This window comes from Vulpes lagopus, chromosome 10 (genome assembly GCF_018345385.1).
Source record: "Vulpes lagopus strain Blue_001 chromosome 10, ASM1834538v1, whole genome shotgun sequence".
NCBI lineage: Eukaryota > Metazoa > Chordata > Mammalia > Carnivora > Canidae > Vulpes > Vulpes lagopus.
Window position 1 is genome coordinate 45,120,907 of NC_054833.1, and position 11,868 is coordinate 45,132,774.

Here is an 11,868-nt window from a genome sequence, read left to right on the forward strand (position 1 = left end):
ACACATGAAAGGTAGGACAAGATGGACTTACAGGTAAACTCTACCAAAATTTTTAAAAGGGTTAATACCTATTCTCAAATTACTTCCAAAAGGAGGAGGAGGAGGAAGAGGAGGAAGAGGAGGAAGAGGAGGAAGAGGAGGAAGAAGAGGAAGAGGAAGAGGAAGAGGAAGAGGAAGAGGAAGAAAGAAAGAAAGAAAGAAGAAAGAAAGAAAGAAAGAAAGAAAGAAAGAAAGAAAGAAAGAAGAAAGAAAGAAAGAAAGAAAGAAAGAAAGAAAAAAAGAAGAAAGAAAGAAAGAAAGAAAGAGAAAGAAAGAAAGAAGAAAGAAAGAAAGAAAGAAAGAAAGAAAGAAAGAAAGAAAGAAAGAAAGAAAGAAAGAAAAGAAGAGAAAAGAAGAAAAGGAGGAAGGAAAACTTCCAAATTCATTTGATGAGGCCAGGATTACCCTGATACCAAAAGCAGACAAAGACACTACAAAACAAAACAAAAACAAAACCACAGGCCAATGTTCCTGATGAAGATTGATGCAAATATTCTCAACAAAATATTGGCAAATCAAATTCAACAATACATTTAAAAAACTATCCACCATAGGAATGCCTGGGTGGCTCAGTCGGTTAAGCACCTGACTCTTGGTTTTGGCTCAGATCATGATTTTGCAGTCATGACTCTGCTCAGGGACAGTCTGCTTCAGATTCTCTCCCCCTACCTCTCTCCCTCCCCCAACTTGCTTGCTCTCTCTAAAATAAAAAAAAAATAAGTAAAATCTATTTTTTAAAGATTTATTTGAGCAAGAGAAAGTGCATGTCCATGCACATGTAGTGGGGAGGGGCAAAGGGAGAGAAAGGGAATCTTTCAAGCAGACTCCATGACGAACATGGAGCCCAACATGGGGTTCAGTCCCAGGACCCTGAAATCACAACCTGAGCTGAAACCAAGAGCTGGCTGCTCAATCAACTGTGCCACCCAGATGCTCCAATAAATAAAATCTTTTAAAAAATTATCTACCATGATCAAGTTGGATTTATTCCAAGCATGCAAGGGTAGTTAAATATTTGCAGATCAATCAATGTGATACATCACCTTAACAAGAGGAAGGATAAAAACCATATGATCATCTCAACAGATGCAGGGGAAGCATTTGCAAAATACAAAACCCATCCATAATAAAAACTCTCAACGAAGTAGGTTTAGAGGAAACATGAAATCATAAGGGACATATATGACAAACCTACAGCTAACATCATGCTCAATGGTGAAAATCTGAAGAGAGTCTCTAAGGTCAGGAACAACACACAGATGTCCACTATCACTTTTATTCAACATAGTACTGATAGTCCTAGCCATAGCATCAGACAAGAAAAAAATTTAAACCATCCAAAATGTAAATAAGTAAAACTGTCACTATTTCCGGATGACGTAATACTATATATTATTTAAAAAAACATAAATATCCACCAAAAAAACTATTAAAACCAATAAATAAATTCAGTAAAGTTACAGGATATAAAATAAATATACAGAAATCTATTACATTTCTATAAACTAATAACTAAGTAGCAAAAGAGAAATTAAGAATCCATGTACAATTATATACACACACACACACAAATAAAATTTGAGGGATAAATTTAACCAAGGAGATAAAAGACCTATACTCTGAAAATTATAAGACACTGATGAAGGGTGGCCCCAGTGGCTCAGCGGTTTAGCACCGCCTTCAGCCTGGGGTGGGATCCTGGATACCCGGGATCGAGTATCACATCAGGCTCCCTGCATGGAGCCTGCTTCTCCCTCTGCCAGTGTCTCTGTGTCTTTCATGAATAAATAAATAAAATCTGTGTGTGTGTGTGTGTCTTTCATGAATAAATAAATAAAATCTTTAAAAAAAAAGACACTGATGAAAGAAATTGAAGATGACACAATGGAAAAATATATCATGGTCACAGATTAGAATAATTAATATCACTAAAATACCCATACTACCCAAAGCAATCTACAGATTCAATGGAATTCCTATTAAAATACCAACAGCATTCTTCACAGAATTAAAATAAATAATCCTAAAGTTTGTATGGAATGACAAAAGGCCTGAGTCACCAAAGAAATCTTGAGAAAGAAGAGTAAAGCTGAAGGTATCAAAATCCCAAATTTCAAGATATACTACAAAGGTATAGTAATCAAAACAGTATGGTTAGCACAAAAATAGACACATAGATCAATGGAACAGGACAGAGAGTCTAGAAATAAACCCACAATTATAAGGTCAATTAATCTATGACAAAGGAGGCAAGAATATACAGTGGGGAGAAGAAAATCTTTTTAATAAATAGTATTGATAAGCTGGACATGTATATGGAAAAGAATAAAAGTGGGCCACTTTCTTACACCATACATTAAAAATAAAATGAATTAAAGATCTAGATGTCAGGCATGAAAACATAAAATCATAAAACAAAACATAGGCAATAACCTTAGCAATGTATTTATGGATATGTCTCCTGAGGCAAGGGAAACACAAGCCAAAATAAACTATTGGGGTTGTACCAAAATAAAAAGCTTTCACAAAGCAAAGAAAATCAACAAAACAAAAAGGCAAATGACTGAATGGGAGAAGATATTTACTAATAATATATCCAACAATGGGCTAACATCCAAAATATTTAAAGAACTTATACAACTCAACACCAAAAAACAATCCAATTAAAATATTAACAGAGCACTTGAATGACATTTTTCCAAAGAAGATAGGCAGATGGCTAGTAGACACATGGAAACATCTTCAATGTCACTAATTATCAGAGAAATGCAAATCAAAATGCAATGACGGGGTGCCTGGATGGCTCATTTGGTTATGTGTCTGCCTTGGGCTCAGGTCATGATCTCAGAGTCTGGAACTGAGCCTTGAATTGGGCTCCCTGCTCAGTGAGGAATCTGCTTTTCCCTCTCCCTCTGCCCCTTACCCCAGCTCGTGCTTCCTCACTCTCTCTCAAATAAAATCTTTAAACACACACACACACACACACACACACACACACACCACCACCACCACCACCACCACAATGAGATATCACACCACCCCACTGAGAATGGCTAGTGTATCAAAAAGGCAAGAAATAAAAATTTTTAGAGAGGATGTAGAGACAAGAGAACTCTTGACCATTGTTGGTGGGAATGTAAATTGGTGCAACTACTGTAGAAAACAGTATGGAGATTCCTCAAAAAATTAAGACTACAAATACCATATGATCTAGTAATCCCAGTAGGGAGTATTTAACCAAAGGAAATGCAAACACTAATATGTAAAGATACATTTCACACCTATGTTTATTGCAGCATTATTTGCAATAGCCAAGATATAAAAGCAATCCAACTGTCCATCAATAAATAAATGGATAAAGAAGATGTGGTCTACATATACAGTCATACTGTATGTTACTCAGCCATAAAAAAAGCAATGAAATTTTGCCATTTGTGAAAACATGGATGGACCTAGAGGGTATTATGTTAAGTGAGATAAGTCAGAGAAAGACAAACACCCTATGATTTCACTTATATGTGGAATCTGAAAGGCAAATGAACAAATTTAAAAAATTTTTATTTATTTATTTTTTAGTTTCACATTTTCATTTAAATTCCAGTTAGTTAACATACAGTATAATGTTAGTTTCAGTTGTCGAATTTAGTGATTCATCACTTATATACAATGCCTAGTGCTCGTCACAAGTGCCCCCCTTAATGAAACAAATTTTTAAACACAGAGAATTATTGGTTGCCAGAGAGAAGGTAATGGAGGGGATGGGTGAAATAAAGCAGATTAAGAGGTACAAACTTTTGGTTATATAATAAATAAGTCACTAGGATGAAAAGTACAGCATAGGAAATATAGTCAATAATATAATAACATATGGTGACAGATGGTTAAGCAAATTAACTAAACTTATTGTGGTAAACATTTCATAATTATAAAATCATTATGTTATACACCTGAAGCTAATAATATTATGTGTCATCTAAACTTCAATAGAAAAAGATATTTAGTAGGCAAATATAATGAACTTGGTTAATGGCAAGTCAATAAGTTGGATCAATCAAGAATATACTCCTAACTTTCACATATATGATCAAATGATCTTTCACAAGGACACTAAGACTATTTAATGAGGAAAGGAAAGTTGTTTCAACAAATGGTGCTGAAAAACATATCCATGTGCAAAAAGAATGAAGTTTGATCCTACCTTACTTACATCATAGGGGAAAAAAACTCAAAATGCATCAAAGTCCTAAATGTCAGACCTAAAACTATTAAATTCTTAGAAGAAAATAAAGTCCTGTAACAATGAATTTGGTGATAATTTCTTGGATATGACACCAAAAAGACAGTCAACAAAAACAAAAATAGAAAACTCTGACTACATCAAATTTTAAAACTTCTGTGCATCTAAGACACAATCAACAAGGTAAAAAGGCAACCTATGGAATGAGAGAAAACAATTACAAATCATGTATCTGATAAGGAGCCAATATCAGAAATACATTAAGGAATTCTTACAAGTCAACAATAACAAAAATCCAAATAATTTGATTCTAAAATGGACAAAGGATTTGAAAAGACATTTCTCTGAAGATATACAGATGTCAATAAGCACAAAAAAGATGCTTGATATCAATAATTATTAGAGAAATGTAAATCAAAACCACAACAAGATATCATCTCACACCCATTAGGATGGATGTTATTTTAAAACAACAAAAACAGGGCAGCCTGGGTGGCTCAGCGGTTTAGCGCCATCTTCAGCCCAGGGCCTGGTCCTGGAGACCCAGGATCGAGTCCCACGTCAGGCTCCCTGCAAGGAGCCTGCTTGTGTCTCTGCCTCTCTCTCTCTCTTTCTCTGTGTCTCTCATGAATAAATAAAATAAAAAATCTTTTAAAAAAATAAATAAATAAAACAAAAACAGAAGGGTACCTGAGTATCTTAGTCAATTAAGCATCCAACTGTTGGTTTTGGCTCTGGTCATGATCTCATGGGCTTTGAAATCAAGCCCCATGTCAGGCTCCATGCTCAGCACAGAGTCTGCTTGAAGTTCTCTCTCTCTCTCTATTTCTCTCTCTGTCTCTGCCCCCACTTGCATGTTCTCTCTCTCTCTAAAATAAAAAAATCTTTAAAAAACTGGAAATAACAAGTGTTCACAAGGAAGTGGAGAAATTACAACCCTTGTGTATTATTGGTGAAAATGGATAATGGTGTAGCCCTTACAGAAGACAGTATGGCAGTTCCTCATAAAAATAAAAATAGAATTACCATATGACCTAGCAATACCTCTTCTAGGTATAAATCTAAGAGAACTGATAGCAAGGTCTCAAAGAGATATTTGCATACCCACAGTCATAGCAGCATTATTCACAATAGCCAAGAGGTGAAAGCAATTCAAATGTCAATTGACAGATGAATGGATAAACAAAATGTGATATATACCTGCAGTGGGATGTTACTCAGTCTTAAAAAGGAATGAAATTCTGAAACACACTAATATGGTTGAAACTTCAGGACATTATGCTGAGTAAAATAAGCTCATGATAAAAATTCAAATGCCTTATGATTTCATTTATATGAGGTATCTAGAGTAGTCGAACTCATCTAAGCAGAGACTGGAATGGTGTTTGCCAGAGGAAAAGGGGAATGAAGAGTTGTTATTTAATGCAGATAGAGTTTCAGTTTTGCAAGATGAAAAAGTTCTAGAAATTGGTTGTGCAACAATGTGAATATACTTAATATTGAACTGTACACTTAAAAATGTTTAAAATAGTAAATTTTATGTGTATTTTAACCACAATTTTCAAAAAGAACATACCTGTACTTCTCCTAATATAGTAGACAGATATAATCCAAAACATATCTGTTATAAAATACTTAGAAATTCTAAATGATTTATAATAAACACCTTTTTAATTCATATTCTTACAAAGTCCCATGGAATTTCATATCATGTATTACCTGAAAATTCCTATATTTACACATTAAATATGTGCAATTTCCTCTGAACTCTTCTAGACCGACATATCCAATTGACAATCAACATCTCAATTTGAATGGCAGTTACATCTCAAGCTTAAGATCTAAGTGTCCAAAACCAAATTCCTGATTTTCCTCCATAAACCTGTTCTATCCTGTTTTCCTCATCTCAATAAATAGCAATGCATTTCTTGCCAGGTGTCCAGGCCTGAAAACCATCAAGTCTCTCACATATACTCAATATTAATTTAATCATCGGATCTTATTTCCTTCACCTTCGAACAACGTCCAGAATTTTATGACCTTTTACCACCTTCATTGTAACTGCATGTACACCATCACCATCCCGCATCTACACTATTGCAATGGTATTCAATTTTGTCTCCCTATTTCTAATCTTGGGCCCCATACTGTATTTTTCAACTACATCCAGAAAAATCCATTTAAAATATAAATTGTGTCACATTCTTACATGCCATGCCTTTGCTCAAAACCCTCTAATGATTTTTCATCTCACTCAGAGTATGAGCAAAAGATCTCAACCTGACTCACAAGGCCCTACATGTTCTTGCCTCTCATTACTTCTCTGGTTTCATACCCTATCATCTTTGCCCCTTATTCATTATCTTCCAGTCTCACTAGCTTTCTTGGTTTTAACTCAAACAGAATACAAGGTTTGGGACTGAAATCCCTGTATAAGCCTAAATCTCCAAAGTGCTACTCTCAAAGAAAGGGATAAACTGGAAAAAATATACCCACTGATAATGAAAGATAACAAAGAAGCTTCTCAGTTTTGTCCTAATCTCTTATAAAGAAAGCAAAATCTCCACCTGAGAGTAAGCACAGCCCTGCCTTGATAAAGAAATTCTGATCCATACTACCTGTTCAATTCAGGAAAACCCAATCCAATTTTTAAAAAAGTAAACAAGCAAGCTGGGGATAATTCCCTATACCTAACAGAAACAAATATAAACTCTTTCTGAATTCATACTCTCAAAACAAGCCACAATTTTCATAGATCAATCCCACCAATCATAAAATCACAATCCAGAATTACACAACACAAGACAACCATCTTAGGGGCACCTGGGTGACTCAGCTGCTTAAGTGTCTGCCTTCATTTGGCTTAGGTCATGATCCCAAGATCCTGGGATTGAGCCCTGCATCAGGCTCTCTGTTCAGTGGGGAATCTGCTTCTCTCTCTCCTTCTGCTCCTCCCCCTGCTTGAGTTCTGTCTCTGTCTCTCCCTCTCTCTCTCAAATAAATAGATAAAATATATTTTTAAAAAATCCGATGGGCTGAATTCTGTGGGTTTGTAAAACATGCAGGACTTGGAGCCTAGAGTTTTAAGAGTCAGCTGGCCCAGCACTGGGTGGGCCAGGAGAATGAGTGATCACTGGATCACTGCCCTTAAAGAGACAGCAGCCTGCAAAAAGAGGCAACATAAAAATAGCAGTTCACACAATGCCAGGGAGAAATGGGAGACAGATCTGTTCATACAGATTATGGAGTATTTTGTCTGAAAATGAGGGAGCTGTCAGGTGACATTTTCCAAACCCCACCCACCCACCCACCCAGCATAAACACAGAGACACTGTGGGAGGAGGAATGACACAGACACCTGCTCCCTAACCTGCTAGCAATACACCATGCCCACAAGTTCTCCTGAAGATTCGTCCCCCACAAGCCTGCTAAATTTTGCTAAAGTCCTACCCAGAAGTTGGGTGTGTAGCTGTCACCACACACCACACACATCCATTGCACCTCACCTAGTTATGTGCCCCCAGGCATGCTTGATGGAATGAAGAGCAGTATGAAAGAGATGGAGGAACAAATTAGTGAGCTAGAAGACAGAGTAGTGGAAAGTAATCAAGCTGAACAAAAGAGAGAGAGAAAAGAATTATGCAAAACTAAAATAGACTTAGGGAACTCAGTGAGTCTATCAACCATAATAACATTCATATTATGGGAAGCCCAGGAGAAGAAGAGAGAAAGAGGGGCAAAAAATCTATTCAAATAAGTAATAGGTGAAAACTTCCCTACTCTGGGGAAGGAAACAGATATCCATTACCTAAATTGTTTACATCATGCCCTACCCCCACCAGCTGGGCCTGCCTCAGTCCCTCTGCTATGGGGATCAGTGTAAACTTTGCTAACACAGAGTCTGTTGACCTTCATGAGAACACATGCACCTTGTTAAAATGGCACCCCCATCTATGGTCACCTTGCAGAGCAGCCTTGCCTGGCCCTGGTCTCTGCAGTGGCTGTACATCCCCTGTGGAAGAGAACCAGCAAGCACATCTTACAACACTGCACCCACACACATATGCTTTGTAGAGTGGCCTCCATCAGCCTGGTCTCAACAGCTGTGTCCCTTCTGAAAGAGAACCAAAGCAATCTTGTTAAAAGTGCACACACCACCAACTACTTTCAAGAGCAAGAGACATGGCTTACTTTGCTAATACAAAGACACAGAGAGCTAGGCAATATGAGAACACAGAGAAAAGATGTCCCAAATGAAAGAACAAGACAAAAATCACAGCAAGAGATCTAAGTGAAATGAAACTATATGCCTGATAGAGAAACTAAGATAATGATCATAAAGATACTCACTGGACTTCAGAAGAGTGAAGAACATTAGTGAGAACCTTAATACAGATTTTTTTTAAATTAGAGATGAAAAACACAATAATTGAAATGAGAAATACAGTTGATGGAATACAGACTAGAGGAAGCAGTGGAATAAATTAATGACCTGGAAGACAGAGTAATGGAAAGGAATCAATCTGAGCAAGCAAGAAAGAATATGCAAAGTGAGAAAAGACTTAGGAAACTCAGTGACTCCATAAAACATAGTAACATTTGCATTATAGGGATCCCAGAAGAGACAGAGAAGGGGGCAAAAAAATTTTTAAACAAATAATAGCTGAAAACTTCCGAGATCTGGAAAGGGAAACAGATCTCCAGATCCGGAAGGCACAGACAACCCCGCTGAAAAATCAGCCCAATGAGGCCCACAACATGACATATAGTAATTAAAATGAAAAATGAAAAAAAAAAACATTTTCATAAAGAAAATGTTTAAAAGAAGAGAGGGAAAGAAAAAAGTGACATAAAAGGGAAATTCCATAAAGCTATCAACAGAATTTTCAAAAGAAACTTTGCAGGCTACAAGAGAGTGGTATAATATATTCCAAGTGCTGAAAGGCAAAAATCTCCAACCAAGAATACTCTATCCAGCAAGGCTATATCATTCAAAATAGAAAAAGAGATAAAGAGTTTCTCAGACAAATAAAACTAACGAAGTCCATGACCAATAAACCAGCCCTATAAGAAATATAAAAGAGGACATTCTAAATAGAAAGGAAAAATCATACATGAGAATATGGAAAGTAAAAAACACAAAAGCAGTAAAAATAAGTGTACCTATAAAAATCAGTCAAGAGAGTCATAAAATAAAAGATTTAAAATATGACACTACATACCTAACATGGGTGGGGGTAGGAGTAAAGAATGGGTTCAAATTTAGAGACCATCAACTTCACTTAGCTACCTATATATATCAGATGTTATATAGAAACCTACTAGTGACCACAAATCAAAAACCAGTAATAGAAATGCAAAAATAAAGAGAAGGAAATCCAAGTTTATCACTAAAGAAAGCCAGCAAACCATGAAAGCAAGCAAGAGAAGACAGAATCAGAGAAAAACTACAAAAATAACCACAGAACAAGTAACAAAATCCCAATCAATACATATCTGTAAGTAGTCACTCTATGGAATGTAAATGGACTAAATGCTCTAACAAAAATAAGATGATAAAGTGGATGAAAAAAAGACCCAACTATAGGCTGCCTACAAGAAACTCATTTCAAACCTAAAGACACTTGCAGATTCAAAGTAAGGGGATGGAGAAACATTTATCATGCAAACAATTATCAAAAGAAAGCTGGGGTAGCAATATTTAGAGCAGGCAAAATAGACTCTGAAACAAAGACTGTAATAAGAGACAAAGAAAGATTCTATATACTAATAAAGGAGATAATCCAACAAGAAGATATAACAATTATAAATATTTATGCACTCAACATGGGAGCACCCAAATACATAAAACAGTTAACAAGCATAAAGGAAATAACTGATAGTAATACAACTACAGGAGGCAATATTAACACCCACTTACATCAATGCACAGATAATCCAAACAGAAAATCAACAAGAAGGCAGTGGCTTGAATGACACACTGGAACAGAAGGATTTAACAGATATATTCATAACATTCCATCCTAAAACAGAATACATTTTATTTCCAAGTGTACATGGAATATTCTCCAGAATAGATCATATATTAGGCTACAGACACATCTCAACAAATTCAAAAAGAATGAAATCATACCACGCAGCTTTTCTGACCACACTGCTATGAAACAAGAAATCAACCATAAGAAAAAATCTGCAATGACCACAAGTACACGGAGGCTAAATAACAAGCTACTAAATAATAAATGACTCAACCAAGAAATCAAAGAAGGAATAAAATATTGCATGGAAACCAATAAAAATGAAAACACAGTCGTACAACCTTTGAGATACAGTCAACAGTGGAAACTTGAAAATAGGAAGTTTATAGCAATATAGACCTATCTCAAGCAGCAGGAAAAATCTCAAATAAACCTAAGTGTACACCTAAAGCTAGAAAAAGAACAAACAAAACCCAAAAGTAGCAGAGGAAGGAAATAATAAAGATTAAAGCAGAAATAAATTATATAGAAATTTTTAAAATGAAACTAAGAACTCATTTCTTAAAACATCAAAAAGATTGACAAACCTCTAGCCAGACTCATTGAAAGAAAACTCAAATAAACAAAAATCACAAATGAAAGAGGAAAAACAATAACACTATAGAAATACAATTTTAAGGGAATATTATGAAAAATTATATGTCAACAAATTGGACAACATAGAATGGATAAATTTCTAGAAGCACATAACCTACCAAACTGAAGAAGGAAGAAATGGAAAATTTGAACAGACTGATTACCAGCAATGAAATTGAATTAGTAATCAAAAAACTTCCAACAAACAGAAGTCCAGGACCGACAGCTTCACAGGCAAATTCCAAACCTTTAAAGAAGAGTTAATACCTATTCTTCCCAAGCCATTCCAAAAAATAGAAAAGGAAGAAAATTTTCCATATTCCTTCTATGAGGCCAGCATTATCCTGACACCAAAACCAGATAAAGATACCACTAAAACAGAGAATACAGACCAGTATCTCTGATGTACATGGATACTAAAATCCTCAACAAAATACTAGCAAACTGAATCCAATAATACATTAAAAAAATCATTCACCACAATCAAGTGGGATTTATTCCTGGGATACAAGGGTAATTCAATATTCACAAATGAATCAATATGATACATCATATCAATAAAAGAAAGGGTAAGAACCATATGATTATTGCAACAAATAGAGGAAAAGCATTTGACAACAGGTAACACCAATGAAATAGGGAACATACATCAACATAATAAAGGCCTTATTTGAAAAACCCCCAGCAAACATCAAACTCAATAGGAAAAAAATGTCAAGACCAAAACAAAGATGTCTCCTCTCACCATGTTTACTCAGTATAGTACTGAAAATCCTAGCCACAGCAATCCAGACAACAAAAAGAAACAAAAGGCATCCAAATTGGTAAGGAAGAAGTAAAACTTCAACTATTTGCAGATGACATGAAAGTATAATAGAAAACCCAAGAGACTCAACCAAAAAACTTCCAGAACTGATAAATGAATTCAGTAAAGTCACAGCATACAAAATCAATATACAGAAATATGTTGCATTTCTG